General features: G+C 45.5%; 1 protein-coding gene across 1 annotated transcript in view; it reads left to right on the top strand.

Moving 5' to 3' along the window:
* Positions 1 to 383: 383 nt before the first annotated feature.
* The window catches only part of LOC105822929 (chromosome unknown open reading frame, human C14orf159), a 74,948-nt gene continuing 54,142 nt past the window's right edge, over positions 384 to 21,189 (top strand). Inside the window, exon 1 of the mRNA XM_012660004.1 lies at positions 384 to 586. The gene's annotated coding sequence lies outside the window, so the exon portion shown is untranslated. The remainder of the gene's footprint in view (positions 587 to 21,189) is intronic.

The following is a 21,189-nucleotide window of genomic DNA, read 5'->3' as shown; positions in this document are numbered from 1 at the left end:
TCCAGCACTTCTGGGTCGGAATCCGCAGTTTCACAGGATCCCGGAGCGATTCAGGAAGTCTGAGCAGCGTAGATGGTGATTCCCAAGATTGGCTGCACTTTAGAATCACTTGGGGAATTTTGAAAATCCTTAATGCCCAGGCTGTATCCCTAAATCAATTACATTAGAATTTCTGGGGCCGTGACCGGGGCAGCAGGATTTTTCAGAAGTACCCAGATGATGTCAGCCAAGTGCTTGCATGATGCCACCCCGTTGCCCAGGGAGGGCAGGCTACCTCCTGCAGGGAGAACCTGGCTTGCAGGGTCTAGCCAGCCACCAGCAGCTCTGCAGCTTTAAGAACCGGCGCAGGCTGCCTGCCGAGGAGGTCACGTGAGCGCAGGCTGTGGGAGCAGAGAGCTGCCACAATCAGCCCCCGGGGCTGGCCCAGGCTTGCAGACCCGAGCCCTGCAGAGCAACCCTGGGTGGCGCAGGCAAGCAGAAGAAAGGGGATCTTTATGCCTTTCTAAGCGAAGCACACATTCTGCAAGGCTGTGGAAACAAAGAGAAGATCTGTGTGTAGCCCTAGTCCAGACGTCCCAAACAAACAGTAAGTGAGGAGGGAAGGGAACACAGCACAGCCCCTCCCTCTGCCCCAAGCGACATCGCACACCCCGCCACACCAGAGGAACCAAGAGCCTGCCTTGGGGTGCTGGCAGGGCAAAGCCAATTAGCAGTGCAGAAAATTCCCTGAAATTCTCCACTGGGGCCGGTCTGTTCCTCTCCTTGAAAAGTTGTGGCACAGCTCGTGACAGGTAGCGCCTGATGACTGACGTAATGCATCAGATGTGGGTGGTATTTCTCCTCCTCTCCTCCCTCCTGTGAGGGCCTTTTCGTCCATGTCACTGCCCTTGAGAAGCCCAAGGTCGTGGTGAAAGCAAAGAAAGTGAAATGGAAACAGTCAGCCTTTGAGCCACAGGCTTGCTGGGGACGAGGTGATGGCCCTAATGGCCCAAACTGGGGGTGGCGATGGGGGCCTGGGACCCCAGGCTGTGGCAGACATGGGCTACCAGCTGGCTGGCGTTTCCTGCACACCTACAGGGCTCAAAGGCCCCTGCCTGCCTTTGGGGAATGAAAGGTGGAGGTGCGGCTGCGGCCAAGCTGGTCACCCCACGTGGACTGGAGGCAGATGCGGGGAGGTAGCTACGCTCCCAGCAAAAAATCGGGTCCCTTAGGTAGGGGTTGTCCCAAAGGATAAGAAAATAATGGAAAATAATGAAAATAAAAGAATACACAGAGACAAAGGTATAGTTTTATAGATTTATGAAGATAAAAGACAAAAGCGGGGGTACTCAGGGGTCCTTATGATATCCCCGTCAATCACAAGGCCTCCAGTGAAGTTTTACATGGGTATTTATAGGTACAGTGATCGGTTGCCAGGGGTAACAGGTTTACATAATAACAGGAAGTTCGTTTTAAGTTGAAAGTATTTCAAAAGGCTTCTTTAGATCCCTTAACTAACTCTATCTATGTGAACAAATGGTTACAAAATCTTTCAAAGACAAACTTCTAAGTTCTAAGGTAAATTTATCACTTAACAGAAGGGTTAAACAGAGATACAGTGGCTCCATATTTTTTTTATCAAGTAATTGCAAATGGAGACAGGTAGTCATAAGTCAAGCAGGAACTGTCCCTTGGGCTTATTGTTTTTAGCCACAGGTGGCTGTCTCTCGGGGTGGGCACTGTTTGATCAGCTCTCATCCTGTGGCTCCTAGCAGACCTGCTTTCAAAGCAAGCCAGAGCCACAGGTCTGAGATTTGCAGTGGGTCACCTTGGAAAGCAGCTGCCACTGACCTTTGATTTGCCCTCCTGAGGTGAAGCAGCTTTTGATATGCAAACTAACACGTTCACATATTCCTTCAGGGCAAAGCTCTGCAAAACTCCTGAAACCATTTCTGTCTCTAATATAGTTATATTAATTTATGGAGCCACAGGCAGAGCTCTGTAAATCTTCTCCAAGGCTTTCTTCAGGCCACAAGTTAGCGTGTCTCAGCCTCCATCTGGGGCACTGACACCAATGGGGCACAGGAGACTGCAGCTGCTTCAGACCTGTGTGCTGCCCAATGCTAAAGGCAGAGCCAGGTGACTTTGAGGGTCTCTTCTCTGTGCTTCCCTGCTGCCCTCCTTTGCTACCGATGATCGAGAGCTAACATGAGTCCACCGTGCTTCATAAGAACCATGCAAAACTGCAAAAGTTATCTGTATGCTAGAGGAGGGCAGCAGGTTGAGATTAAGTTGGCAGAAAGAGGAAGGTTGGCATTGATTGGCATGCAGGGGAGGGAAGCTGCTTTGTGCCTTCAAGGCAACTGGGTGCAAGCCAGAAGGAAGGGAAGGAGAGGCCGGGAGTAGGAAGAAATAGGAAGGTTGGCTTCACCGAAGGGGTTGGGTGAAGCTGGGGAAGAAGGAAGGGGAGGGTGGCGAGGGGTGGGGTGGGGCAGGGCCGGATAGGGCAGGGTGGAGTTAGCTGCAGAAAGCTACACTGTAGCTTTTACATAATTATGAGGAAGCCTCTTAAAGAGTCAGACGTCACTTCCAGCTGCAGTGCTGGATCCCATGAGGCCAACTTGTGGCCCCTGACGTGTTTTATTTATAAATGTGAGCACTCTTGGAAAATTGGGAAATTTCACACATAAATGTGAAAGGTCTGGCAACAGGGGCTCACTTTTCAGCAGAGCAAGTTGAAGCTGGAGCTTCTGGTTTGCCAAAGTTCCCACCTCTCTTGCACTGTGAGCACTTGCACCCCTTGACCCACCCCCCCAACTTCTGTACCTGCCTGGTTCTCATGGGCATTGCAGATTGCTGCTCCTCCTGTCTTGATAATAATGGTTCTCTTCTCTTGAGAGCCTCTGCATGTGTGTGTGTGTGTGTGTGTGTGTGTGTGTGTGTGTGCGTGCGTGTGTGTGTGTGCACACACCAGGTGCACAGGGATGTGCTCTTTTAATTAATTTCAATTAATATCTCCCTTTTTCAGTTAAGCATGACAGATGCACAAAAACAAATGTACCCCTCTCCTTGACAGATTTCACAGCCTTTCTAGGAGATCTGCCAAATTGCTAGATGGTATTTGCATTAAAAACAAAAAAATAAAATGCATTTTGTTATTTTGGGTTTAAGGATTTCCCAGCTTGCCTTAAGGTAATATTTTACTTATGCCACATGTTATAGCCCTCAAAGAATTTCTCACACATACTTGAATTTGCTGTATCCTTCCAGAAGCTCTGTGAGGTCTGTAGATTGGGTCTCCTTTCCATGTTCTCTTGGAGGAAACTGACTTACAGAGAAGCTAAATGATTTGCCTTGGTCTTCCAGTAATTTTGAGGTTAGCATTCAGGCACAGCTCTCTGGAAAACTAAGCCATGTCTTTTTGACTACATGGAATTGTAAAAAGTTATGCTTTGAAAATCATAATGACTGAGAGTATGATCTCGTACCCTAGAATACTTGGGTTTGACTGCAGGTTTGGACACCCAATACCTGTGAGTCTTTAGGCAAAGTCCTGCATCTTCCTGTGCCTCCTTTTCTGTAAAATAGGGATAGCGGCTCTCATCTAGGGAGTGTTGTGTGGATTAACTGAGATAGTATTAACACTCGTAAAGTGTTTAGAACAATGCCTGGTACATAGTAAGCTTTCTATAAATACTACTATCAGTACTAAAATTATTATTATCTGTGCCTTTGGGAAACACTCTATATTAGTTAGGGTAAAAGCTAAATTATAACAGAAAGATCCCAGAATACATTTGCTCAAAAAGGGCAGAAGATTATTGCTCTTTCACATAATAGCTAAGAGGTAGGTGGTCAGTCCAGGACAAGTAAACAACTCTGCTCCACATGGTCATTCAGGAACCCAGGTTCCTTCCATCTTATTGCTCTCTCTTCTGCATAGCCCAAGCTGGCTCCACATCACCTCCACCTTCTGTTCCTGTCTGTGGGAAGAGGAGGAAAGGAGTTGGAGGGCAAACAGCCCCCTTCTAAACACTATCTTTCAGAAGTTGTACATATCCTTTCACTCATATCCCCTGACCCACTCTGTTCCCCTGACCAAACTACCCAGACTAAAGTCACTAGAGACAGCTATACTGCAAATCAAGCTTTGCTTTTCTTTTTTGGTCTGACCTTGTCTTTCTGGACCTTTGACACTGTGGCAACTCCCATACCTTGAGCTTCTCTCTTGCTGTAGTACCACTCTTTCTAGGTTTCCACCCTGCTTTCCTGGACACTTTTTCTATCTCCTCCACAGAAACCTCCTGTTCCACCTGCTCCCTAAATGTCCTCTGGGTCCCCTGCCTTTCTTGCCCTCTGCTGTCTCCCTCAGTGTCCTCAGCCACTTACAAACTGACAGCCACCAGTTCTCCCTCCTCCATGCAGATCTGCCCTCGACATCTGGCGCTGACCGTCCACTCTCTCACGGACCTCTGCTGGGAGCTGCCTCATAGCCTCCTTCCTACTTAGCATTCTAATGCCAAACTCATCAGTCTCTTTTTGTAACCCTTGTTTTCATGAATGTCACAGGTAGCCAGCTGCCCGTGCCAGAAAAAAGAAATGTTAATTATTTTGGATCCCTCCCTCTCGTTGCACCTGTTGCATTCAATCAGGTATCATGTCCTGGTGAGTCTACCTCTTCCAATTCCTTGAATCTCCCCTTCCTCTCATTCTCCTACCACTGGGGACAGCTTTGATTGCTTCTCACATAGCTATGACATAGGGTCCCTGAGGGACTTCCGTTTCTACTTTCACCCTCTACCCAAGTACTGCCGGGATCATCCCTCCAATGCTGTCTGCCCAGGGTGTCCTCCCACCTTTCATTGTTCCCAGAGCTCTCAGATGAAGCTCTTACTCCTTCAGTTTAATGACATGACCCTTCCTAATCAATTTCTTTCTTTCTTTTTGAGACAGAGTGTCACTCTGTTGTCCAGGCTAGAGTGCTGTGGCATGATTCTTGTTCACAGCAACCTCAAACTCCTGGGCTCAAGCGATCCTTCTGCCTCAGCCTCCCGAGTAGCTGGGACTACAGATGTGTGCCACCATGCCCGGCTAATTTTTCTATTTTTAGTAGAGACGGGGGTCTCGCTCTTGCTTAGGCTGGTCTCGAACTCCTGAGCTAAAGTGATCCTCTCGCCTCAGCCTCCCAGAGTGCTGGATTACAGGCGTGAACCACTGCATCTGGCCTCTAATCAATGTCTTGTCTATCTTCCCAGGCCTACTCTCCATCTTTACTCCAGGTATACCAGTGGACACTGAAGCTTTCACCTATGATGCCTCCTTCAGCCTTCCTCCTGGTGCTAATTTCCGGTTGTCCATCAGCACTCAGCTCATGGACACCTCTCAGACCGTAGCTTCCTGGTGCTGTCATCACGGTTTTACTTGCCTCTTTCCCATCAGCAGCCCCCGTGCTTAAGCACATCGCCTGACGTGGTGCTCTAGACGTGGTAAAGGAACAAACTGTATTTTTTCAGAAACTTTTAACTGTCACCTACAGAGCCTAATGCATCAAGTTAAGGTCCATTGTAACAATTCTTCAGGGTGTTTCTGATTTTTTAACAAAGCATCATTTGGATTTCATTAGCAGACATTTAAAAGCTGCATACCCAGCTAACTGGGGGTGAAACAGCTGCTCCTCGCTAATTCACTCCCAAGGAGCTAAGGGAACAGAAACACCATCATCCCTTTTCCCCAACCCCTTCTCTGCTCTGGGGGTTTTCTCATTCATTGCATTCTTGCATTGGCCTGAGGGCTTGACAGTTCAGCAGGACTTAAGGCTGGAGGTAGAAAAGGTCCTCTGTGGGCATAGCTGCTTGTTAATTCGCAGATTAGACTTTCTGGGAACCTCATAGCACAGCTGAGTGTGCTGAGGCTTGAAGAAAGCGTTGATGGAAGGCGGCATGGCACAGGCCACGGAAAGTGTCTTGTTACAGAGCTGTTGGTTGTCACCCACTCTGATCCTGTGATTGAACAGAAGCGAGTCTTCACGTTTTACAGAAGGCTTTATTGTTCTCATGAGATTTTTTTACCTGCTGTACTTGAAATTTATTTGCTACCGAATCTGCACTCAGGAAGGGCTGAGATTCTGTCTTAGACTGATTTAAGCAAAAAAGGCGAATTTACTGGCTGAAAAGCCCGGAGGTAGATCTATCTAGGTGTGGTTGCTTGTAGGGTCAAAGTGACATCATCGAGACCTGTCTTTCCCTTTCACCCCTCGGCTCTGGCTCTGCCCATTTCTCTATTGGTTCCCTTCTCAGGCCAGCTCTCTCTATGGGGTGACAGAAATGACTACTGGCAGCCTCTGCTCTCATTGTCTTCACATCTTGCAACTTCAGAGGAAAGAAATTCTTCTCTCCCAACAGAGGTACAAATTCAGCAGATAACTCCACTTGCCCAGTTTGCGTCATCTGGCCATCCCCAAACCCAACATCGTACTAGTGGGGAATTGCTATTTTGATTTGTCGCCTATGTCTACGATAGTGACTAGTGGCCCCACTGGGGACAGGAGAGACAGTCTTAACATTTCCTGGGCATGTAATAGTTTCTTAGGGTTGCCACAACAAATCCCCACAAACTTGGTGGCTAAAACAATAGAAATGTATCATCTCCCCATTCTGGAGGACAGGAGCTCAAATCGATGCATCAGGACCACCGCACCCGTCCTGAGGGCTCTGGGGAATAATCCTTCCTGCCTCTCCCAGCTGCAGTGGCCCCAGGAAATCCCTGCGCTTCTTGGCCTACAGCTGCATCACTCCAATCTCTGTCTCCGTCATCCCATGACTGTCCCTTCTGTGCTTCTCCTGTTCTCTCTGTGTCTTCTCTTCTAATAAGAACATTTGTTACTGGATTTAGGGCCTACTCACTTGATCCATCGTGATCTCATCTCAAGATCTTTCACTTAATCACATCTGCAAAGACCCTTTTTCCAAATAAGATCATATTCACAGGCATGCAGGGGTTAGGGCTTGGACTTATCTTTTTGGGGGCCACAGTTCAACCGACTGTAGGACAGAAAGAAACAGATGGCCACTACACTCCACCCCTTGACTGCCTGGCATCCACCCATGGCCTTTTCCGTGAAAACAATTCCAGAAATGCACCACCCCAGTGTGGTACAGGCTGCCCACACATGAGCAGAGCTGGCTCATGTGCATTCTTGGTCAGGTGAGGATGTTGCTGTTAATAATCTGTCAACCAAGAGCTAAATGATAAATTTAAACACCGCCAGCATTTCATGGTAGAGAAAAAATAAGATGCTTGCAATAAAAAAACACTTGCCTTTAGTAATGGGAGAAGGAGAAACAGTACACTGCCACTACTGATCCAACCTTCTAGTGAAGAGGTTTGGCCAGGAGCCACTCTGTATCTACCGAAAAATGTGGGTTCTGCCGGCAGCTGGAAGTGCCTGGGCATGCTCTCTGCAAGGCTCTTCCATGTCCATTGCCCTCTATGGGTGGCATCAAGACAATGTCCCTTCTGGAAACTGTGTACTCTGGAAGGCCACTGCAGGATTTGTAGACATAAGTGCAAAGATCTGGGACTCGGTGGTTGAACAGTCTCATGCCACTGTGCCCAGCAGTCTTTTTCTTACTGATTCATGAGAGTTCTTTACATATTCTGGATGATGATTCTAGATTGGTTTATATGTTCAGTTGTCTACTTGCAGTTTGGGATTGCTGTTACATTTTACTTATGGTGACTTTTGAACAGAAGTTCTTAATTTTGATGTCAAATTCATCTTGTCTAAGAAACCTTTTCCAACTTGAGGTCATAAAGATGTTCTTTTCTATTATCTTCTAAAAGTTTCTAATTTTGTCCTTCATATTTAAGTATTTAATCTTTCAAGCTTAAGTATTTAATCTACCTGGATTTGATTTTTGTGACGGTTGTAAGATAATTAGCTTCCAATTTTACTTCTTTACCCACTTATCTGCAATGCCCTCTCTGTCAGAAGTCAAGTTTCCATATATGAGTACGGGTTTTTTCCCTGAGCTCTCAGATTTTCTGTGTTGAACTCCAGTTTTCCCAAAATCCATTGCAGACCACTATTTTTGTAAATATGATAAAAATTAATTACTAGGAAAATGAAATGAAAAAAAGACACAAAATAAAGGCCCCAATTTTTTATGATTAGATTCATGATGAGAAAGCAGACATAAACCTACTCTGTCAAGTTGCTATCAAAGCTTCTAAATGCCCACTTGTCAATGCTGTGCCTGTTGTGGGCCCTTGACAAAGAGTTCAAAGACAGCACAGGTAGGTGCACAGGTCATACTTTGAATAGTACCGACACACACTGCTCTCCTGATATGTTTGTTTATACCTGTTCTAACATCACTCAATCCTTTTTCTTTAATTGCGGTAAAATATACATGGCATAAAATTTGCAATTTTAACTATTTTAAGTGTAAAGTTCAGTGGCATTTAGTATATTCATATTGTTGTGCAACCATCACCATCACCCTCCTCCAGAACTTTTTTTATCATCCCAAACTGCAACCCTGTAGCCCTCTCTCCCCTCCTCCAGCCCCTGGCGACCACATTCTACTTCCCGTCTCTATGAATTTGACTACTCTAAGTGCCTCGTATAAGTAAAATCATACCATATTTCCTTTTGTGTCTGGAGTCATTCACTTATGATGTCTTCAAGGTACATCCATGTTGTAGCATATATCAGAATTTCATTCTTTTTAAAATTTAAATAATATTCCATTGTATGTGTGTACTATATTTATCTATTCATCTATCAGTGGACATTCGGGTTGCTTCCACTTTTGGCTATTGTGGATAATGCCACTGTGAACACTAGTGTACGAGTATCTGTTCAAGTCTCTGCTTTCCATTCTTTGGGTATGTACCTAGAAGTGGAATTGCTGGATTGTGGTAGTTCGATGTTGAATTTTTTGAGGAACCACCATACCGTTTTCACAGAAGCTACATCATTTTACATTCACTCTGGCAAGGTGCAGGGGTTCCAATTTCCCGACATCCTTGCCAATACTTATTTTTTAATTTTGTTTTTGTCTTTGATAATAGCCATCCTAATGTGTGTGTTGTGTGGTATCTCATTGTGGTTTTGATTTGCATTTCTGTAATGATTAGTAATGCTGAGCATCTTTTCATGCATGCATTGGCCATTTGTATAGCTTCTTTGGAGAACGGTCCATCAAGTCCTTTGCCCATGTTTTTCATTTGTTTTTGTTGTTGAGTTATAGGAGTTCTTTCACCCAATCTTAATTACTATGGTTTTATAAGTCTTGATATCTGGTAGAAGACAGGTCCCCTTCCCCAACACACACTTGTTTGTTTTTCTTTTTGAAAAGTGATTTGGTACATCTTGGCCCTTTACTCTTCCATGTGAATTTTGGAATCAGCTTGTTCAGCTTCTTTTTGAAAACCTGTTTAGGATTTTGATTGTAATCGCCTAGAATATATATGTCAATTTGGGGAGAACCGATATATTTATGCTACTGAGTCTTTCTGTCATGAACATGTTGTCTCTCCATTTATTAGTTCTTCTTTGATGTCTTTCAGTAAAGCTTTACCATATTCTCCATAAAGGGCTTTCACATGTTTTGTTAGATTTTATCCTGAGTATTTGATATTTGTTCATGCTATTATAGATGTTATGTTTTAAAATTAAATTTTCTAACTATTACTGGTGAATAGAAATGCAATTGACTTTTATATGTTGATTTTGTATCCAGAAATCTTCCTAAACTCTTACTAATTTTAATAATTTATCAGTAGATAATGTTGAGTTTTCCCAACATTAGGTTTTTTTCTTCCTTCCCAAGTCTTACACATTTTTATCATTTTTATTCGCTTTCTTTTTTTCTTAGAGACAAGGTCCCACTTTGTCATCCAGACTAGAGTATAGTGGCACTATCATAGCTCACAGCAACCTCAAACTCCTGGGCTCAAGTAATCCTGCTGCCTCAGCCTCTCGAATAGCTGAGACTACAGGCATGCACCACCACACCCATCTAATTTTTCTTTCTTTTTTTTTTTTTTTTTTTGAGACAGAGTCTCACTCTGTTGCCCTGGCTAGAGTGCCGTGGCATCAGCCTAGCTCACAGCAACCTCAAACTCCTGGGCTCAAGCAATCCTCCTGCCTCAGCCTCCCGAGTAGCTGGGACTACAGGCATGCGCCACCATGCCCTGCTAATTTTTTCTATTTTCAGTTGTTTGGCTAATTTCTTTTCTATTTATAGTAGAGGCAGGGTCTCGCTCTTGCTCAGACTGGTCTCGAACTCCTGAGCTCAAGCAATCCTCCCGCCTCGGTCTCCCAGACTGCTAGGATTACAGGCGTGAGCCACCACGCCCAGCCTAATTTTTCTTATTTTTTGTAGAGACAGGGGTCTCACTATGTTGCCCAGCCTGATCTTGAACTCCTGGGCTGAAGTGATCCTCCTGCCTCAGCCTCCCAAAGTGCTGGGATTACAGACATGAGCCACTGCACCCAGCCCTGCTTTCTTTTTTATTCCTCTATATAGGTGGGTATAATGTGATAATAGGATTGCATAGGCCTTGCTCCTGATCTTAAAGGGAATGATTTCAGCATTTCACCATTAAGTATGGGATAGATGTTTTTTTTTACCTTGCTAGATGTTCTTTATCAAGTTCTAGTTCAAACTAATTGAATTTTTATTATCGATAGATGTTAAATGCTATTTTTTCTGCATTTATTAAGATGGGGTTTTTTTTGCCTTTAATCTGAAAATATGCTGAATTACATGAATCACATTTCTAATATTAAACCAATCTTGAATTCCTTGGGTAATTCCAAGTTGGTTTATGATATATTAACTTTTTTTATACTATAGGGGAGGAGAAGGTATGATACCTTTCTCCTCATTTTAAGGGAGACACTTCTGTAACAAAAGATAGGTTAACAAGAGAAAAACATAACAGATTTATTTAATCAAAGTTTTACATGACATGGGAGCCTTTAAAAATGAAGACCAAAAGATGGAGGGAAAACTATTTTTATGCTTAGATTCAGTGAACACTGGGCAGTCACAGAGAAATGTGATTGGATGAAAGGGAAAGATCTAACGCTAACAGACTGGGGCAAAGCCAGCAAAGCCTGTCTGTTCAGATTTCTTCTCGACATCTCTGTGTGGCATTCTTTCACCCCCGGTGTAGGGCAGGACCTCTTCTGGAATGAAGGTCTTGTGGCCTACTATCAGACAAGGCAGCTCAGAGAATTTCTTTATGGCCAGCTCTTACACAGAAAGGCAGGGGAAGGGTAGAGCAATGTTTCTAGGTTTTACGGCTGGCTTTAAGGGAGGAGGGTTCTAGTTTCTATGACTGGCCTTGGGGAAGAAGGATTCTAATTTCTGTGGCCTGCCTTGGGGGAGAGAGGGGAGCAGGAGACAGAAGGGCAGGAGAAGGTCAGAAAGATCTTGCTTCTGAGCCCCTTCCAATGTCCTGCAGTTCAAAGTACTCATCCCGTCAAAGCGCCAGGCTTTGGGGCATCATTTTCAGAGCCCCAACGATGCGTTGCTGGATTCGGTTTGCTAATACTCTTTAGGATTTGGACATCTGTATCCAGGAGTGAAATTGGCCTGTCGCTTTCCTATCTTATTCTGTCTTTGTCTTCTTTTAGTCCTGAGGGTTTTCTTTGATGCAGACAAACATCTTGGAACTAAGATGTGTTCCCTGCCTAGCTAAGAATAGTGGACCTGTGGCATTTGCTCACTGGGTAACACATCAGTGGCATATAAGGATTTGTGTTCTGATGGAGTGGGAATTTGAATTATGTTGACCTTAGAGACCATGTGCTAAGTGAACATTCGGCTCCCGAGTGGCCTTGACTGGGGCTCAACAAACTTATGTAAAGGACCAGGTAGGAAATACTTCGGGCAGTGTGGGACACATACAGCTCTGTCTGTACAAGTCAGTGTTCTCCAGAAAAACAGAACCAGTAGGAGATATAGATAAAGAGATTTATTATTCGGAATCGGCTCCCAGGATTACGGAGGCCGAGAGATCCCACCGTCCGCTATCTGCAAGCTACAGACAAAGAAAGCCAGTGATACAAATTCCAGCCTGCATCCAAAGGCCTGAGACCCAGGAATGCTGATGGGGAAAACCCCAGTCCAAGGACAGGAGAAGAGCAATGTCCCAGCTCAGGCAGGCAGGCAGAGAGCAGACTCTCCCTTCCTCTGCCTTTTTGTTCGGTTCGGGCCCTCAGTGGTTTGTATGACGACCACTGAACTTGGTGCAGGTGGATCTTCCTTACTCAGCCTGCCGATTCGCATGCTGCTCTCATCCCGACACCCTCGCGGATATACCCAGAAATCATGTTGAATCAAGTACCTGAGCACCCTGGGAGGCGGTCAAGTCGACACATAAAATTAACCACCATATTGTTTCTTCTCCTTCTTCCCTTTCTTTCCTGCTCCTCCTCCACCGCTTCCTTCTCCTCCTTCAGAGCCCGTTAAAATGTAAAAACTCTTAGGCCATACAAAAAAGTTTGCCAACTCGGTTTAGATTATCTCCCAAGATCTCTGTCTCAATGACATTTTGTTGTTTCCTATAATATAGTGATGCTTGTAAATCTATAAAAGTCGAGAGTAAATAAATCTATGAGAAAGTAAATAATCTATGAAAGTCAAGAGTCTAATAAACAACTATCTCCCATTAGTAATCCATGCTGTCACACCTCTGCCCAGACCATTTGCCATCTTTTGAAATGAGTACCAACCTGAACAAACCTAAGTTAAGTGCCCACATCACCTAGGCATTGGGATGAGACTAGCAACAGTTATGTTCTGGCTCTCTCTTGCTGCCCTCTCCTGGTTGGCCCGTTCTTGAGGATCAGATGTGAATCCTGGTGGATTTCAGGACTGTAGACTTGTCAAAATCTGTACCAGCGGATAGTACTAGCAAGGATTTTTTTTTTTTTTTGAGACAGAGTCTCTTTCAGTTGCCCTGGACAGAGTGCAGTGGCATCATCATAGCTCACTGCAACCTCAAACTCCTAGGCTCAAGCGATCCTCCTGCCTCAGCCTCCTGAGTAGCTGGGACTACAGGCTTACACCATGACGTCCAGCTAATTTTTCTATTTTTAGTAGAGACGGGGTCTCCCTCTTGCTCAGGCCGATCTCGAACTCCTGAACTCAAGTGATCCTCCCACCTCGGCCTCCCAGAGTGCTAGGATTACAGGCGTGAGCCACCGCGGCCAGCCTAGCAAGGATCTTAATGCTGGTTGTAATGGCCAAGTTTATCTATTATTTCTTGTAGTATTCTAAGACTTTTTGAGTGTAGGTGTTATATAAAAAGAAGTTATCATGTACTGAACATTTACTATGTGCCAAGCATTGCTAAACAGGATTATTTCATTTCATCCTTGTAACAACCACATGAGTTCCATATCCCTTGACTGTTCAGCATTTCCTTTGCACAGGTGATAAAACTGAGACCCAGAGAGTTTAAATAGCCTGCCCAAGGACCACAGGTAGAAGGTAGTGTCAGGTTTCAGTGTGAAAAGTCGGTTCTTAGTGTGCTGGTGGCGAAAGAATGACTAGACATACTGAAGTAAGGCAAGCACAAAAATGAGGTTTATTGAGGAGAGAAAGATAAGATTATAGGGCAAGAGCAAGATACAGGTTTATAGACCATGATATAAATGCCACAAATGATGACCGGACCCGTTTGTCACAGCAAAGAGAGAGGAAAGGGAAGCACACAAAAAGGGCTTGGTTATGGTCTGCGTCTTGTTTTATAGTGCACAGATTGGGACCTTCCTGTGGCTCAGATGTCACCATGGAACCATTTTGATAGGACAGTTGGGAGTTGCATTACTACACCTGTGGGTCATTCTAGGTCAATTTCTGGACTCTATGGTACCTATGCTGCTTGTCCCGTGGGCTAGAGAGTCCTCTGCATTTTTTGCAGCTGGCGCACTAAGTTGCGATTGGCCTATTCATAGGGTATTCCCTCCTCCCCTAGGTATGGCAGTCGCTCGGGAAAGGATTAGGGTGGAGCAGGACCAAGATGGGGGCCATGGCACCCACTTTCATCCCTAGGAGACCGGAATCCCTCACTATCTACCTAACAGTAGTAGAGAGCTTGGAGTTCAGTCCATATTTATCTGACTCTAAAACCTGTGTTCTTAACTGCTACCCAGGGTTCTCAATCATTTGTGCAGAGTCTAATTCAGCAGGAATGCTTTGGAGCCAGAAAATTGCATTTTTAACAAACACTTCAGGATCCTGGTGCAGGTGTCCTGAAGAGCTACACTCCAAGAACACTGCCTGTCATAAATAGAAACTGAACTGCTTCCAGAAGCATGGGAACAATTCAACAACAGAGAACTCATTTTGGGGTGGAACAAAATCCTGGGCTTAACCTCCTTCTTTGGGTAAAGAGGAGGTTAGAAGAGGGTAATAAAAGGTAAAGATTCCTTATCTCTTGTCCCTCAGGCCTCTCTAACTCCACCTAAGGCCCAGAGAAAAGCACCTCAAGTGAATTTGCCTAAAGAGGTATAACATTCTCCTTTACCGACAAAGACGCCTGAGCAAATATATACTGGTTATTTGGTAACACTCAAAATCTCATGGAAGTTTTGGCTGTTCTGAGGAACGATTTTACATTTCAATTGAAAATGTGTGCTGGGCCACCCAGCCAATTCCCTCCCTTTTCTTTAGTCAGACCTGGTGCTCAGGCTATCAGATCTGGAAGTGTTCTTGGCTTGCTTAGCAGAGACAAAAGGAAAAAGGTTTAGGTATAATCTAAACACAATGAGTTTGCAATGAAACAAAGCAGGCTACAAGCCTTTCTTAACTCGCTCTGCCTTTCCAGCAGCAAATCTGTTTGGCAAGGAATGGGATAGAAACTTCTCTCCACCTGGTGGCCAGTGTTTTCTTGAACTTCTGTATCTTTCTTTGGTTCCTGGGTAGGGTTGGCCATCTTCCACGGAGCAGGGGGGACACATACCTTGAGGACAAGCCACTGATCTTGTAACAGAGGGAATGGCCTGAAAAAACCGCAAAAATATTTTCTGTCTCTTGAAAACATCCTCCACTCCTTTTTGAGAACTAAAGGCTGCATCCCTGTCTCAGGCCAGTGGTTGGGAGGGGCAGGGCAATGTCTTTTGTTCTTTGTGCTACAGGAGATGGCTCAGCCCGGACCTGGGGGAGGGAGGTCCACGAGGTTGTCTTCAGCCAGGTGGAGATTGGACAATCAGGAACATTAGCTGTAGTTAAACAGCAGTTACCTAAAGCTGAGAACCCACCCTTTAAAAGCTCTCTATTTCTGCTTATTATTAGGATGATGGCATTTTTCAGACAGTAGTCTCCATCCTCCTCATTTGCCGGCAAATTAATAAATCTCTCTTTCCTTCTCCTCAAACCACTTGTCCTCGTTCTTCTGATGCAGCCTGGAGGGCAAGTGTCGAACTTTCGGTAACAATTTGTGCTCAGCAAAGGAGAAATATAGTGAAAGGGCAAGACTGTGCCAGGCATTGTGCTGGGTGTTTGACTAACATGATTTAATCTTTCAACAACCCACAGAGGTGTTGAGATTATATCTTCATTTGTCAAATGAAGAAACGGAGGCACAAATACACAAATTAACTTGCCCAAGACCACCCACTTGATAAGAAATAGAGTCAAGAATTAAACCCAGAAGGCTTGCCCTTCCTTCCCACCCAGCTGTGTGCTGCCGTAAGGGGATATTGCCCCTACATCTGTTCCTCTGTATATAACCCCTTCTCCTAATCTAAACAGGTTCTACTCACAGGCCTTGGCAAAAAGCCACTGGCCCTTCGGTCCAAGAATAACGTAAATACAATGACCCATTTTTTGAAAATGAGATTACATTTTTCAAGCACTTAGGCCAATGCCTGGTACTTTTTAAACTACTCAGCAGACCTTTGAGCCTTGTCAGGGCCCTAGGACAGGATGTTTCCAGTTGCAGGAGGTTCCACTGACCATTTGGTAACAAACACTTACCAAGTAACTACATGAATGGTCAAAATAGGAAGAACAAATAGCCTCGTACTCAAGAAATTTATAATCCAACTGGGGAAATAAAATAATTTAGTATTTAGATAAAGAAATCAGAACTTATTATAGCCTACATATTACACAGGGTCCTGGTTTCCGGTCCTGACCTTAGCAACTACTAAACGGGTAGCCTTGGAGAAAATGATTTACAGTCTTTTGGGCCTGAGTGTTCTCTTTGGAAAAACGGAGACATTACCAATCTCCATGGGTTTTAATCTTAGTATTAGGTACTTGGTTGATACTTAATAAATGGCACATAGGGGCTAGAGGGTAAAGGAGGAAATAGAATTAAATGAAGGGACAGAAGTTTCTTCAAGAACTAACGTTGGAATTGAACTTTGAGTGTGGTGAGGGCCCTGAAATTGCAAAGAGGAAGAATGTTCTAGAGACTTTTATCCTTATAGAAAATCCAACTCCAATTGATTTAAACATGAAGGGAACTTATTGACTAGTGAAACTAAGAAATTCAGAGGTAGGGCAAGTGTTAGGTGCAGACCGATCTAGGTATTCATGATGTCATCCTGGCTCCAGCTCCACCTCTTTTAGTGGTGCTCGTCTGTGTGTGAGTTTGTCTGTGTGTCAGTTTGGCCTCCGTGCGGGCTTTGCTTATCACAGAGCAATGGCTGGGCCAGTCCCAGGCTTCACATCTAAACCCCACGCTCACCATTTGTCCCCATCATCGGGAAGAGTCCTTCTGATTGGACAACCTCAGATCACATGAACCAATCCCTGCATGCAGGGGGATGGAATTAGCTGATTGGCTTAGCTTAAGTCACATGTTCCGTCCCCAGCGCCTTGGCGTAGAGTCCGGTTCCTCGGAAGCACATGGATCCCCAGATGCAAATTGGGAGCCCTTGTGGGGAGTGGAGTTGGCCAAGGAGAAGGCCACATGATCACAACAGGAAAACTGCTTTTGTAAAATAAAAAGACAGGAAGGAGTAAGCTGTGTGTGTTTGCAGCCCGCAGATTTGTTTGGCTGGAGCAGCAGAAGTTCTTTGTTTTTGAGAGCGAGTTGTGAGAAATGGAGCATTTGAGAGGCGGGTGAGGGAGTTGGAAGGGGCATCTTAGCCCCAGGGCCTCGGGTGGGGCGGAGGAGCTCAGGCTTTGTGTGAGCCTGGGAGTTTTAGTGCAGCTTTATCAAGATTTCTAGCAAATTCAGGAAGTGGGCCTACTTCCTTCTATTATAAAGTCTTTATTCATTAAATGGGGTATTTACTCTGCCTTAAAATGTGCAGTTGGGGGTTAGAAAAGAAGGGAGACCACAGTTACCGAGAGCCCACTATGTGCTGACTCTAGGCTATAGGGTTTTTCTGCATTTTCTCTTTTAATGGCCCAGCCTCCCTCTGAGACAGGAGGCGGTGCCCCGTTTCACAGATGGGGAAGGAAAGGGACGTTAAGTGACTTGTCCAAAGTCACTCAGCTGACAAGTAGGCAAAGGGGAGGCTTGAGCCCTCAAGGTTGTTGACCCCCAAGGCCAAAGGCAAGTAACCACCTTGGGGTTTTCTCCAGGACATGAGAATTCCTCTGTCTTGTGCATCGTCTCAGCGCCTGGGCTGATGACCCTTCTGCATGGTGACACCTGCTTCAAAGCATGACTTCGTCCTCATCTACATTTGCTATGCCCAAGGACATTGATGAATGTGGGACTCTGGACGCAGGGGACTGTTCGTGAACTGGGGCCCAGTTTGCATCTGCCCTGCTGGGACTGAGGACAGGAAGTCAGGCCTGGGAGAACCAAGGCAGGGCTGAAAGCAAACGGCAGCCACTGGGCATCCTGTGGTCCCAGCCGTCATTGCTGTCTTCCTCCGCCCACACCCTCACCTCCAGCAGTTACTGAGCACGTGCTGCACACCAGGTGCTCTCTCAGTGCTCTGCGTGCATTATGTCCTAGAACTGTCGCAAAGCTCCTTTGAGGCAGGTGCCATTATTCTCCCTCTTTTATAGATGAGAAAACCAAGGAATGACCGTGACGGCTGAGGTCTCAGCAAGTGGCTTGTCCCAGTGAGGTCCGTTTCACAGAAGAGTAAGTTTAACCTCCCAGAGGCTGCCCCCTAATCTCGCACGGCTAGCAGTGGCCGAGTCAGGATTCGCACTCACGTGCTGTCTGACGCCAGGCGCCGGGCAAAGCGCTCTGCTGTGATGGGTGACTGTTGACTTAAGGAAAACCTCCAGGGAAGTGCTTTAGCCTTGTGGATCTCTCCCTGAAGAGAATTTCCAGTGTGTTTCTGGGAAAGATCATGATCCTCTTTGTTGGAATGAAGTGGAAGATTGGAAAATTCCACTGAAGTGGAATTCTTAGAAATTCCACTACCACTACCGGGCTTTTTTTTCCTTGCGATCCTTACCTGGGCCCCCTCCTCCCCTGCGACCTTCCCCTCATAAACCACCTGTAGCAATTAACGTACCAGGCTGTAAAGTAGCTTAGGGCTCTGGCTCACTAAAGTTAACCCTGTTGTGACCATGCCCCTCCTCCTCTCCTGCCCTGTGAACTTTCCCATCATAAATCACCTTTAGCAAGCAGTGTACCAGGTTGTAAAGTGGCTCAGGACCCTGCCTCACTAAAGTTAACCCTGTTGTAGCTGTGCCCCTCCTCCTTAAGCAGAGTGTATAAAAGACTGCAATGCTCTTTGTCTGGTGCTCAGAATTTGGGGAGAGCAAATTCCCCTCTGAGCCTTGCCGGCCGGCATATAAAACATGTATTGCCAAGATCTCTGTGTGTGTCTCTCGGTCTATTCTCGGTCAGCCCTGCCGTAACAGGAACAAGCACAGGTCCTTTCTTGGGTCGTCTGTGCACATTGACATCACAGTCCTTCTTCCCCACTCCCCACTTTGTCCCTTTTCCCCAAAACACCTGATCCGGGCCCTGGACAAGCCCTGGGATAAGCCGCTTCCTGTGTGAGTGCATCCCCTGGAGGATTGTTGAGTGGGAATTTTTTGAAGCCTCAGACTACATCATCTCCAAGATGATGCTGAGGTAGATAGTAAGCCTCTTATTTTTTAAGGTCACACACGACAAAAACCCGGCAACTCGGAATGGAAACGGCCCCTGAGGGCGATCGTAAGGTGTAGCGACAGCTGCAGGAGAAGGTAACTGCAGGGAAGTGGGTTGCGCTCCTTCTCTTTAGGCTCTGTTTTTAGCTGTGTTTTTCAGAGCAAGTAGGTGCCATGGCGACAGGTACCATAGAAATTGATGGAGCACACCGCCCAGCACAGGGCTGCCAAGCCGTTCCCCTGGAAATGCACCGAGCGCTGCCAGGGAGAGCCCAGGGGCTCTGCCTCCCCAGGCCTGTCAGCTGCACCGCCAGGAGAGAAGGCCCCTGGAGAATGGCCCCTGCAGGCTTCTCACTGTCTCACTGGGATTGTCTGAGGTCCTGTTGGTGCACCCTCCCTCCAAGGGCACCTTTCTCTCTGAGTCCTCCCAGGGGGCTCACTTAAGGAGGTTTGCTTTTGCCCAGCACGGTGGTCATCTCAGCTAACAGCGACCTCAAAACTAACACCGCCAGCATTCCTGTTCCTACAGTTGGGAGCGTGCGGTTCCCATCCCGCCTGGGTGTGCCACTGTCACTGGTTTCATGTAGCAGGTAATAAGGAATTTGTGGGGCAGGGACTGAGTCCCACACATTCGGTGCTCAGGAACACTCATAAAATGATATCTCAGAGGATCTAACCCAGAAAGCCGAGCGAGATAGGCATAATCCGGCAGTACAGAGTGAGGCCTGGCCTCAACTATTTTTGGACGCAGCCTGAGTGGACCGAAAGACCCTTGGAAACAATTGCTGGAGCGATCCCATAGCACTTACATAACCAGCTCTGCACGGCTGTTGATAGATGAATATAAATGAACCTAGTCAGGGCTTAGCTCAGTTTTATTTGGATTTAGACCAATTATATGTCTTCTGAAACGTAACCCATATATACACACACCCTTTAAAACTAACCATCTTCTATTAGGCCTAGCATGAGAAGATCAAGTTTAAAGGGCATCTGTTATTATATCTGTCCCATAATATCTACTTCTGTAGTGGGGCTCTATTATATATATTTGTTTCCATATATTTATGCTGCAAAGTGGCATACTTCTTCAGGGCAGGGCAAATGTAATTCTAGACTAACAGATAGTTCTGAGACCAGTAATTCTTAGCACTGACCAACTAAAGTTAATTTTATTCTCAATGAAAGAAACACATATACACACCCCCACAACAATGGAATTTAAAAAAAAAAAACTTAATAATGAAAATCATCAACTCGTAAATAATGGCTTAAGTAGTTACAGATTATAAACATCAGAGAACTGGAAGGTGCTAAAGAGCTGTCTATCCTGCGAGTGTGGCATTTGACATGAAGCAAGGGAGGTCCAAAGAGTCCCAGCACTTTGCTGTTTAGTTCAGCATGTTTTCTACATATGCAGTGGTATTTTCAGGTCATTACCACGCTGGCAAACTCTTTCCCAGTGGTGGAGATGCGTGGAGCCCCTCCAATCAGGGAGTGGTGCTTACGGTGACCTTGAAGTGGGCTTGCAGGTCATGCCATTGGTTGAGCTGTGCAGTGCAAGGGTAGCTGGACATCATTAAAGTAACCACCTGGTTTATCCCTAGGACTTACCCACGGAACCGTATGACGCAGCATTTATTGTTGGCAGCATCATATACTCAACCTACATATGGATTTCGTGGGTCATATTTCATGGCTACAAGAATTTGGCCTGACAGAGCTGTTGCAGAAACTCTGTATTAAATAAGCAAACACATGTGCTCTAGTTTTACAGGCCAAGCAAACTGTGAAAACAGAAGGGCTGGCCTTTCCTGCCTGTAGCAGTCATACCTTGGAGTTTTGCCACTTGGTTGGGTTGCTTTATTTTGCTAACTAAAAACAGATTCACTTTGAAGAATGAGGCTCTCAAATATTCTATAACTCTCTACGAATGGACATTCACAGTCATGCTGGGCAGATAGAGTTATTCCCAAATTTTCACAAGGTCATAAAACTAATGTTTGGCCTGTGTGAAGCATACACACAAAACCTTCCTTGCCCAAGGTAAGCAACTTTCTATGGCATTGGAACAGGAACCTGGAGTTAGAGAATATTTGCTACTCAATTCAACACTGATGTTTGTGGCTTTTCAAACCAATGATTTGAAACTTAACATTTAATG

Source organism: Propithecus coquereli, unplaced genomic scaffold (assembly GCF_000956105.1).
Source record: "Propithecus coquereli isolate 6110/MARCELLA unplaced genomic scaffold, Pcoq_1.0 Scaffold646, whole genome shotgun sequence".
Classification (NCBI taxonomy): Eukaryota; Metazoa; Chordata; class Mammalia; order Primates; family Indriidae; genus Propithecus; species Propithecus coquereli.
This window is presented reverse-complemented; position numbering and strand designations above follow the sequence as displayed.